Source organism: Pseudophryne corroboree, chromosome 1 (genome assembly GCF_028390025.1).
Source record: "Pseudophryne corroboree isolate aPseCor3 chromosome 1, aPseCor3.hap2, whole genome shotgun sequence".
Lineage (NCBI taxonomy): Eukaryota > Metazoa > Chordata > Amphibia > Anura > Myobatrachidae > Pseudophryne > Pseudophryne corroboree.
The window spans coordinates 1,168,021,806-1,168,033,842 of NC_086444.1; the positions used below are offsets into that span (position 1 = coordinate 1,168,021,806).

Sequence of the window (12,037 nt, forward strand, 5' to 3'; positions counted from 1 at the left end):
CAAAATCTGTTAAGGCCCACTCTACTCGTAAGGTGGGTTCTTCTTTTGGCGGCTGCCAGGGGGTCTCGGCTTTACAACTTTGCCGAGCGGCTACTTGGTCTGGGTCGAACACGTTTGCTAAGTTCTACAAGTTTGATGCTTTGGCCTCTGAGGACCTAAAGTTTGGTCAATCAGTTCTGCAGGAGCCTCCGTGCTCTACCTCCCATTCTGGGTGCTTTGGTACATCCATTGAGGTTTGGAGAGAAAAAAGAAACAGAAGAATCTGTAATATTGACGCACTAACTAAAGCTATTATTAAAATATAACCTTTATTAGATATACATTAAATAAGAGTTGTATTATGAATAATTGGTCCAGACTACAGTGAAACATAGAATTAAAAAATGACAATGACTAACATGTATGTGAGTTAAAGAGATGAAAAAATGTGAATAAAGATTTTTTAAAAATGTGTCCACGTGTGTGTTAATATAAGGTAGCTGTATGGGCATATGTATTGCCAAAATCTATGATCTTTATTGTTCCAAATGATCTATCCCCACTGAATCCGTATTCCTAGATCATGAATCACTGAACTACCATTTAAGAATATAGTAATCCGATTTTTATATATATATATATATATATATATATATATATATAGTAGTAGATGAAAATTAGGATCCTAAGATTAGAGTGATGTTACTTCACTTTGAGCTGATGGGAATATGGCAGTTCCCGTTTTCAAATCTCACAGCTCACAATTATATCTATACTTGGCTAATATTCCATTATGCTGGGAGTATCAGCACTATATATTGCTTTCATTAGAGGTATGCCAACCCCAATTTTATTAGAAAGCCAACTGTCTGGCAGCACAGAGCATCACTTGTATGGCCCACACTGTTAAAGGAAGTAACCCTTATTTTTTACAGTGTGATTGGACTACCCTATAGGGATATAGTAATCCTACTTCTTATATATATATATATATATATAATAAGAATTTACTTACCGATAATTCTATTTCTCGGAGTCCGTAGTGGATGCTGGGGTTCCTGAAAGGACCATGGGGAATAGCGGCTCCGCAGGAGACAGGGCACAAAAAGTAAAGCTTTTAACCATGTGGTGTGTACTGGCTCCTCCCCCTATGGCCCTCCTCCAAGCCTCAGTTAGGTACTGTGCCCGGACGAGCGTACACAATAAGGAAGGATCTTGAATCCCGGGTAAGACTCATACCAGCCACACCAATCACACCGTACAACTTGTGATCTAAAACCCAGTTAACAGTATGATAACAGAGGAGCCTCTGAAAGATGGCTTCCTACAACAATAACCCGATGAAGGCAACAATAACTATGTACAATTATTGCAGATAATCCGCACTTGGGATGGGCGCCCAGCATCCACTACGGACTCCGAGAAATAGAATTATCGGTAAGTAAATTCTTATTTTCTCTATCGTCCTAGTGGATGCTGGGGTTCCTGAAAGGACCATGGGGATTATACCAAAGCTCCCAAACGGGCGGGAGAGTGCGGATGACTCTGCAACACCGAATGAGAGAACTCCAGGTCCTCTTTTGCCAGGGTATCAAATTTGTAGAATTTTACAAACGTGTTCTCCCCCGACCACGTAGCTGCTCGGCAGAGTTGTAATGCCGAGACCCCTCGGGCAGCCGCCCAAGATGAGCCCACCTTCCTTGTGGAATGGGCCTTAACAGATTTAGGCTGTGGCAGGCCTGCCACAGAATGTGCAAGTTGAATTGTGCTACAAATCCAACGAGCAATCGACTGCTTAGAAGCAGGAGCACCGAGCTTGTTGGGTGCATACAGTATAAACAGCGAGTCAGATTTTCTGACTCCAGCCGTCCTTGAAATGTATATTTTTAAAGCTCTAACAACGTCCAACAACTTGGAGTCCTCCAAGTCGCTTGTAGCCGCAGGCACTACAATAGGCTGGTTCAGGTGAAACGCTGATACCACCTTAGGGAGAAAATGCGGACGCGTCCGCAGTTCTGCCCTATCCGAATGGAAAATTAGATATGGGCTTTTGTAAGATAAAGCCGCCAGTTCTGACACTCTCCTGGCTGAAGCCAGGGCTAGTAGCATGGACACTTTCCATGTGAGATATTTCAAATCCACCTTTTTTAGTGGTTCAAACCAATGGGATTTGAGGAAATCTAAAACTACGTTTAGATCCCACGGTGCCACCGGAGGCACTACAGGGGGCTGTATACGCAGTACACCCTTAACAAAAGTCTGGACCTCAGGAACTGAGGCCAATTCTTTTTGGAAGAATATTGACAGGGCCGAAATTTGAACCTTAATAGATCCCAACTTGAGACCCATAGACAATCCTGATTGCAGGAAATGCAGGAATCGACCCAGTTGAAATTCCTCCGTCGGAGCACTCCGATCCTCGCACCACGCAACATATTTTCGCCAAATGCGGTGATAATGTTTCGCGGTTACTTCCTTCCTTGCTTTAATCAAAGTAGGAATGACTTCTTCCGGAATGCCTTTTCCCTTTAGGATCCGGCGTTCAACCGCCATGCCGTCAAACGCAGCCGCGGTAAGTCTTGAAACAGACAGGGACCTTGCTGAAGCAGGTCCCTTCTCAGAGGTAGAGGCCACGGATCGTCTGTGATCATCTCTTGAAGTTCCGGGTACCAAGTCCTTCTTGGCCAATCCGGAGCCACTAGTATCGTTCTTACTCCTCTTTTCCTTATAATTCTCAATACCTTTGGTATGAGAGGCAGAGGAGGAAACACATACACCGACTGGTACACCCAAGGCGTTACCAGCGCGTCCACAGCTATTGCCTGCGGGTCTCTTGACCTGGCGCAATACCTGTCCAGTTTTTTGTTGAGGCGAGACGCCATCATGTTCACCATTGGTCTTTCCCAACGGGTTACAAGCATGTGGAAAACTTCTGGATGAAGTCCCCACTCTCCCGGGTGAAGGTCGTGTCTGCTGAGGAAGTCTGCTTCCCAGTTGTCCACTCCCGGGATGAACACTGCTGACAGTGCCATCACATGATTCTCCGCCCAGCGAAGAATCCTCGCAGCTTCTGCCATTGCACTCCTGCTTCTTGTACCGCCCTGTCTGTTTACATGGGCGACTGCCGTGATGTTGTCCGACTGGATCAACACCGGTTTTCCTAGAAGCAGAGGTTCTGCCTGACTTAGCGCATTGTAGATTGCTCTTAGTTCCAGAATGTTTATGTGAAGAGACATCTCCAGGCTCGACCACACGCCCTGGAAGTTCCTTCCTTGTGTGACTGCTCCCCAGCCTCTCAGGCTGGCGTCCGTGGTCACCAGGATCCAATCCTGTATGCCGAATCTGCGGCCCTCCAATAGATGAGCGCTCTGCAACCACCACAGAAGAGATACCCTTGTCCTTGGAGACAGGGTTATCCGCCGGTGCATCTGAAGATGCGACCCTGACCATTTGTCGAGCAGATCCCTCTGGAAAATTCTTGCGTGGAATCTGCCGAATGGAATTGCTTCGTAAGAAGCCACCATTTTTCCCAGGACTCTTGTGCATTGATGTACAGACACCTTTCCTGGCTTTAGGAGGTTCCTGACAAGTTCGGATAACTCCTTGGCTTTTTCCTCCGGGAGAAATACCTTTTTCTGAACCGTGTCCAGAATCATCCCTAGGAACAGCAGACGTGTTGTCGGAATTAACTGGGATTTTGGAATATTCAAAATCCACCCGTGCTGTTTTAGCACTTCTTGAGACAGTGCTACTCCCATCTCTAGCTGTTCTCTTGACCTTGCCCTTATCAGGAGATCGTCCAAGTATGGGATAATTAACACGCCTTTTCTTCGAAGAAGAATCATCATCTCGGCCATTACTTTGGTGAAGACCCGAGGTGCCGTGGACAATCCAAACGGCAGCGTCTGAAACTGATAGTGACAGTTTTGTACGACGAACCTGAGGTACCCCTGGTGTGAGGGGTAAATTGGGACGTGGAGATACGCATCCTTGATGTCCAAGGATACCATAAAGTCCCCTTCTTCCAGGTTCGCTATCACCGCTCTGAGTGACTCCATCTTGAACTTGAACTTTTTTATGTACAGGTTCAGGGATTTCAGATTTAGAATAGGTCTTACCGAGCCGTCCGGCTTCGGTACCACAAATAGAGTGGAATAATACCCCTTTCCCTGTTGTAAAAGGGGTACTTTGACTATCACCTGCTGAGAGTACAGCTTGTGAATGGCTTCCAAGACCGTCACCCTGTCGGAGGGGGACGTTGGTAAAGCAGACTTCAGGAAACGGCGAGGTGGAGACGTCTCTAGTTCTAACCTGTACCCCTGAGATATTATCTGCAGGATCCAGGGATCTACCTGCGAGTGAGCCCACTGCGCGCTGAAATTCTTGAGACGACCCCCCACCGCCCCCGAGTCCGCTTGAGAAGCCCCAGCGTCATGCTGAGGCTTTTGTAGAAGCGGGGGAGGGCTTCTGTTCCTGGGAAGGAGCTGCCTGTTGCTGTCTCTTCCCCTTTCCTCTGCCTCGTGGCAGATATGAATATCCCTTTGCTCTCTTGTTTTTAAAGGAACGAAAGGGCTGCGGTTGAAAAGTCGGTGTCTTTTTCTGTTGGGGAGTGACTTGAGGTAAAAAGGTGGATTTCCCGGCTGTAGCCGTGGCCACCAAATCCGATAGACCGACTCCAAATAACTCCTCCCCTTTATACGGCAAAACTTCCATATGCCGTTTTGAGTCCGCATCGCCTGACCACTGTCGCGTCCATAAACTTCTTCAGGCCGAAATGGACATAGCACTTACCCGTGATGCCAGCGTGCAGATATCCCTCTGTGCATCACGCATATAAAGAAATGCATCCTTTATTTGCTCCAAAGACAGTAAAACATTGTCCCTATCCAGGGTATCAATATTTTCAATCAGGGACTCTGACCAAGCTACTCCAGCACTGCACATCCAGGCTGTCGCTATAGCTGGTCGTAGTATAACACCTGTATGTGTGTATATACTTTTTTGGATATTTTCCATCCTCCTATCTGCTGGATCTTTAAGTGCGGCCGTCTCAGGAGAGGGTAACGCCACTTGTTTTGATAAGCGTGTGAGCGCCTTGTCCACCCTAGGAGGTGTTTCCCAGCGCGCCCTAACCTCTGGCGGGAAAGGGTATAAAGCCAATAACTTCTTTGAAATTAGCATTTTTTTATCGGGGGCAACCCACGCTTCATCACACACCTCATTTAATTCTTCTGATTCAGGAAAAACTATAGGTAGTTTTTTCACACCCCACATAATACCCTGTTTAGTGGTACCTGTAGTATCAGCTATATGTAACGCCTCCTTCATTGCCAAAATCATATAACGTGTGGCCCTACTGGAAAATACGGTTGATTCGTCACCGTCACCACTGGAATCAGTGCCTGTGTCTGGGTCTGTGTCGACCGACTGAGGCAAAGGGCGTTTTACAGCCCCTGACGGTGTTTGAGGCGCCTGGACAGGCACTAATTGATTGTCCGGCCGTCTCATGTCGTCAAACGACTGCTTTAGCGTGTTGACACTATCCCGTAATTCCATAAATAAAGGCATCCATTCTGGTGTCGACCCCCTAGGAGGTGACATCCCCATATTTGGCAATTGCTCCGCCTCCACACCAATATCGTCCTCATACATGTCGACACACGCGTACCGACACACAGCAGACACACAGGGAATGCTCTAAACGAAGACAGGACCCCACTAGCCCTTTGGGGAGACAGAGGGAGAGTCTGCCAGCACACACCAAAAGCGCTATATATGACAGGGATAGCCTTATAATAAGTGCTCCCTATATAGCTGCTTTAAATATATATAATGCCACAATTTTGCCCCCCCTCTCTTGTTTTACCCTGTTTCTGTAGTGCAGTGCAGGGGAGAGACTGGGAGCCTTCCTGACCAGCGGAGCTGTGAGAGGAAAATGGCGCCGTGTGCTGAGGAGATAGGCCCCGCCCCTTTTTCGGCGGGCTCGTCTCCCGCTCTTCAATGGATTCAGGCAGGGGTTAAATATCTCCATATAGCCCCCGGAGGCTATATGTGAGGTATTTTATGCCTAAAAAAGGTTTCTCATTGCTGCCCAGGGCGCCCCCCCCCAGCGCCCTGCACCCTCAGTGACTGCCGTGTGAAGTGTGCAGAGAGCAATGGCGCACAGCTGCAGTGCTGTGCGCTACCTTAAGAAGACTGAGGAGTCTTCTGCCGCCGATTCTGGACCATCTTCTGTCTTCAGCATCTGCAAGGGGGCCGGCGGCGCGGCTCCGGTGACCCATCCAGGCTGTACCTGTGATCGTCCCTCTGGAGCTTGATGTCCAGTAGCCAAGAAGCCAATCCATCCTGCACGCAGGTGAGTTGACTCCTTCTCCCCTAAGTCCCTCGCTGCAGTGATCCTGTTGCCAGCAGGAATCACTGTAAAATAAAAAACCTAGCTAAACTTTTTCTAAGCAGCTCTTTAGGAGAGCCACCTAGATTGCACCCTTCTCGGCCGGGCACAAAAACCTAACTGAGGCTTGGAGGAGGGTCATAGGGGGAGGAGCCAGTACACACCACATGGTTAAAAGCTTTACTTTTTGTGCCCTGTCTCCTGCGGAGCCGCTATTCCCCATGGTCCTTTCAGGAACCCCAGCATCCACTAGGACGATAGAGAAATATATATATATATATATATATATATATATATATATAGTAATGATCTTAGTTCAGTGGTTAATAGTGTGGATAGAATCATTCATTTGATGGCGACATATGCCCTCCCACTAATGTAAATGAGGAGAATTTTATTTAGATTATAAGGCTAGGCAATTCAAATCTATACATATTGAATATAATAATATATGAAGAGATGGATCTAATCTATCAAAAAGGATTTAGTGATACGTAGATGGGAGCATTACACAGGGTCTATCAACTTCTGACTTTATTATGGCACATAAATTAGACTGTGCTGTCTCACTGACGGTTTGTGTAATTTTATAACACTTCAGCTACTAGCTGGCTCATTAATGTTGCCAGTGAGATTGCTACAATGTGCTGAGTTAAATGTGCCTGTGGAGTATGTTGCAATTTCCTAGTTCTCATATATTATCAGTTGTGTTTGTTACAAAGTGTGACATTCCACTAGAACAAGAAACTGCTCATATCATACTGATTGAATAGTGCAGATATTGTGACTTTCACAGAAACTTAAGTAACTGGTACTGTTCCAGTATGTTATACCATATAAAGCACTTTTACAGCTATCAGTCATGCCATTTACATATTATATATTGTATATGTTCCATCCAAAGCTGTTATGGCATACACATTCATTAATTTTTAATATGTAGCCTAAAATCCAGTCAGGTTCTGCTGGGTAGAGATTAATAGTCTCTCCGCTATCCACTGGCACTATTAGCATGCACTGATCATTATATGCTTCTCATCCATTCACTAATAATAAAGCCTGGTCTCTCTCATAAGTGGAAACAGTTTTTAGCATTCATATATATTAAACATTCATGTATTATATGTGTACACACGTGGACACACTGTGCCCAACACGCGTGTTTCACTGCGCTATAGCAGCTTCGTCAGGGACAGTGTTGCCAACTCTGAAATGAAAAACAAGCAACCGATGACTGAAAAATAAGCCCAAAACAAGCCGAAACCAATCCTAAAAAGCCCCAAAAAAAGCCCAACTCAAGTTTTTTTTTTTTATATAAAAACAAACATTATTGTTTGTCTTATTAAAATACATATAATTATTTATATAATCTGCCTTTAAGGTCTTTACAATGATATTTATCAGCACAAAACTGGCTTTTAAAGAATACTGGAATTTGTATAAATATTATAGTTAGAGTTGTGAATTTAAGATACTAAACTTTCATGTTTCCTCTAAAGAAAAATCTCAAGTGAAAATTGCCAGCTGTATATACTGTATCTGTGGTCATTTGTATTCACTGTGAAATATTTATTTGATGGAAAGATAAAACAAATAATCTTACAACATCCAACTTTGTACTTCTATTCAATAAATAAAGAGGCCAAATCAAGGTAACAAAACAAAAGATTATTAAGACAATTCAAAATAATAAATGCATATATAAATATTAAATAGTAACTCAATTCAATAAATAACAAAGCAATTACTGAGAGGTAAAGTGCATTGCAGATGGCATACCATGTGAGGTAAAGTGCATGGCACACTGTGTGAAGTATAGTGCATTGCAGATAGCACACTGGGGGTCATTCCGAGTTGTTCGCTCGTTGCCGATTTTCGCAAACGGAGCGATTAAGGCAAAAATGCGCATGCGCATGGTACGCAGTGCGCATGCGCGAAGTAATTGAGCACAAAACTTAGTAGATTTACTCACGTCCGAACGAAGAATTTTCATCGTTGAAGTGATCGGAGTGTGATTGACAGGAAGTGGGTGTTTCTGGGCGGAAACTGACCGTTTTCTGGGAGTGTGCGGAAAAACACAGGCGTGCCAGGATAAAACGCAGGCGTGTCTGGAGAAACGGGGGAGTGGCTGGCCGAACGCAGGGCGTGTTTGTGACGTCAAACCAGGAACGAAACGGGCTGAGCTGATCGCAGTGTAGGAGTAAGTGTGGAGCTACTCAGAAACTGCTAAGAATTATTTATTCGCAATTCTGCTAATCTTTCATTCGCAATTCTGCTAAGCGAAGATACACTCCCAGAGGGCGGCGGCCTAGCGTGTGCAATGCTGCTAAAAGCAGCTAGCGAGCGAACAACTCGGAATGACCCCCACTGTGTGAGGTAAAGTGCATGGCACACTGTGTGAAGTAAAGTGCATTGCAGATGGCATACTGTGAGGTAAAGTACATAGCACACTGAATTACAAAGGTTTTATGTAAAATGGATATAAGCAAATTCATCTGAGCTGTCTCCATCGTCTATAGAAGCTTCCATGTTATACATTCCTGAGTTGAAGCGCTGAAGCATATTGGTAGTTGGTTTAAAATCCTTGCAACAAATACCCAAGCGTCTTAAACCATATCTGACATAAAGAATACCACATAAAGTGGTCCTGAATTGCTTCACTGTTGTGTGTCTGGTCAGTGTCTTTGTTGTTGTCATTGTTAAAAACAAATTAGCCCTACTGAATACACACAACCGGCAGTCGGCAACAATAGACATAATGAATGACTCATAATCATTTCTTTAAGACTCTATTCATCCACAACGTCTCACCTACAGTATGTCTGTGTGAGGATCTGTGTTATATGGATGAATGACTAATTATCTCTGAAAGTCGGTGTCAGTGATACCTAAAAACAAAAGAAGCCCAAAAACAAGCAGCAAAAAAAAATTATAAGCCCAAAAACAAGCAACAAGCAACCACCCAAAAAAATAAGCAACCAGAAGAAAAAACAAGCCCAATTCCGCTTGTTATAAGCTGAATTGGCAACTATGGTCAGGGAGCAACACGAGCGTCTCCCGAGGACGGAAATAAGACTGATTAGTATGCTCCAATCAGCAGCCTGTTTCGTGACCACGTGGGTCTGTTATCCTATCATTGCCCGATCCGTGCCTTATACGTCACTGATGACTACCACCACTGTGGTTTGATTTTTAGGCCCACGTGATCGCTCAGGAAGTATCCTGTGCGGTACTTACAGGGAAGGGGATTTGGGCCCACGTGATCGCGGCTTTATAGTGATAATCAGGAAGTATCCTGTGCGGTACTCATAGGGAAGGGGATTATATCATCACTGTGTCCCCGTCTCTGCATACATTAGTAGGTCTATTTAGTAATCGAAATAGTATTCCAACATGAACTTAATTATTTATGATTTCATGAATCCCTGTCACCTTGTTATTATTGTGACTCATCAATGATCGTGTCACACATATCTCAGTACTAGTACCGTTATCACCCACCCGATAGTAATATAACTGCATGCATGTTCCGGGGCCCTCTCCTTCTTTCAAAGCTCAACATATGGCTTGTCAGTGTGGGTATCATTTGTTTAGACAATATTCATCTTGAGTGATGTGTGAATAATACAAATGGGTGATATCTTCTTAAAATTACTGAATATAATTTTACAGTATATTCCAATTGTCAAATGAATTGAGTATCTTATCCTATCCAATTGTCAAATGAATTGTGTATCCTATCATTCAGCATCTAATGATGCTTATCTCATATATGACAGTATGAACATATGAGTTTATATCCAGTGGGTGGTTCATAAGCAGATCAGTATTACATTAAAAGTAATATCTAAATATGTTCCAGTCATAGATGGATTTGACATCATATAATCCAGCGTCTAATGATATAGATCTTAAGGGGGAGGTAAGTATCTTCAAGGTAAGTATATTAAGTAGATAGGTAGGTGAATATTTATTTAATATTAAACCTACAGTCAGATGTGTTGCCATAATAATCTTTTATTGAGTATACATTATGTCCCTAATTAGGGCTTGTGTTGTCAATCAATATATATTATCAGTGGTAAAAAATACATATATATACACATATATACACGCGCACACACATACATGCCTACATACATGGCTATAGTTTATCGTTGTGTAATAATTTTTATTACACAAGTGGTGAAAGAAAGCTGTTATACATCCATTAAGGAGAGAAGTGAAAAAAAGGAGACAACCATTCCCAAAAGGGTAATGGGAGTGTGACTCCAATAAGGTCAATTGTGACTGTGGCACTATAATTTTTAGTGAGAAGAAAATTATCAATATGATTTTTATTAAAAAGGGAATAGTTATATTACTATCGCGTGGGTGATAACGGTACTTGTACTGAGATATGTGTGACACGATCATTGATGAGTCACAATAATAACAAGGTGACAGGGATTCATGAAATCATAAATAATTAAGTTCATGTTGGAATACTATTTCGATTACTAAATAGACCTACTAATGTATGCAGAGACGGGGACACAGTGATGATAAAATCCCCTTCCCTATGAGTACCGCACAGGATACTTCCTGATTATCACTATAAAGCCGCGATCACGTGGGCCCAAATCCCCTTCCCTGTAAGTACCGCACAGGATACTTCCTGAGCGATCACGTGGGCCTAAAAATCAAACCACAGTGGTGGTAGTCATCAGTGACGTATAAGGCACGGATCGGGCAATGATAGGATAACAGACCCACGTGGTCACGAAACAGGCTGCTGATTGGAGCATACAGATCAGTCTTATTTCCGTCCTCGGGAGACGCTCGTGTTGCTCCCTGACGAAGCTGCTATAGCGCAGTGAAACACGCGTGTTGGGCACAGTGTGTCCACGTGTGTACACATATAATACATGAATGTTTAATATATATGAATGCTAAAAACTGTTTCCACTTATGAGAGAGACCAGGCTTTATTATTAGTGAATGGATGAGAAGGCATATAATGATCAGTGCATGCTAATAGTGCCAGTGGATAGCGGAGAGACTATTAATCTCTACCCAGCAGAACCTGACTGGATTTTAGGCTACATATTAAAAATGAATGAATGTGTATGCCATAACAGCTTTGGATGGAACATATACAATATATAATATGTAAATGGCATGACTGATAGCTGTAAAGTGCTTTATATGGTATAACATACTGGAACAGTACCAGTTACTTAAGTATCTGTGAGAGTCACAATATCTGCACTATTCAATCAGTATGATATGAGCAGTTTCTTGTTCTAGTGGAATGTCACACTTTGTAACAAACACAACTGATAATATATGAGAACTAGGAAATTGCAACATACTCCACAGGCACATTTAACTCAGCACATTGTAGCAATCTCACTGGCAACATTAATGAGCCAGCTAGTAGCTGAAGTGTTATAAAATTACACAAACCAGACAGCACAGTCTAATTTATGTGCCATAATAAAGTCAGAAGTTGATAGACCCTGTGTAATGCTCCCATCTACGTATCACTAAATCCTTTTTGATAGATTAGATCCATCTCTTCATATATTATTATATTCAATATGTATAGATTTGAATTGCCTAGCCTTATAATCTAAATAAAATTCTCCTCATTTACATTAGTGGGAGGGCATATGTCGCCATCAA

General features: G+C 43.2%; 1 protein-coding gene across 1 annotated transcript in view; it reads left to right on the forward strand.

Moving 5' to 3' along the window:
* Positions 1 to 11,203: 11,203 nt before the first annotated feature.
* Positions 11,204 to 12,037, forward strand: part of THNSL2 (threonine synthase like 2) — a 65,913-nt gene continuing 65,079 nt past the window's right edge. Inside the window, exon 1 of the mRNA XM_063925089.1 lies at positions 11,204 to 11,258. The gene's annotated coding sequence lies outside the window, so the exon portion shown is untranslated. The remainder of the gene's footprint in view (positions 11,259 to 12,037) is intronic.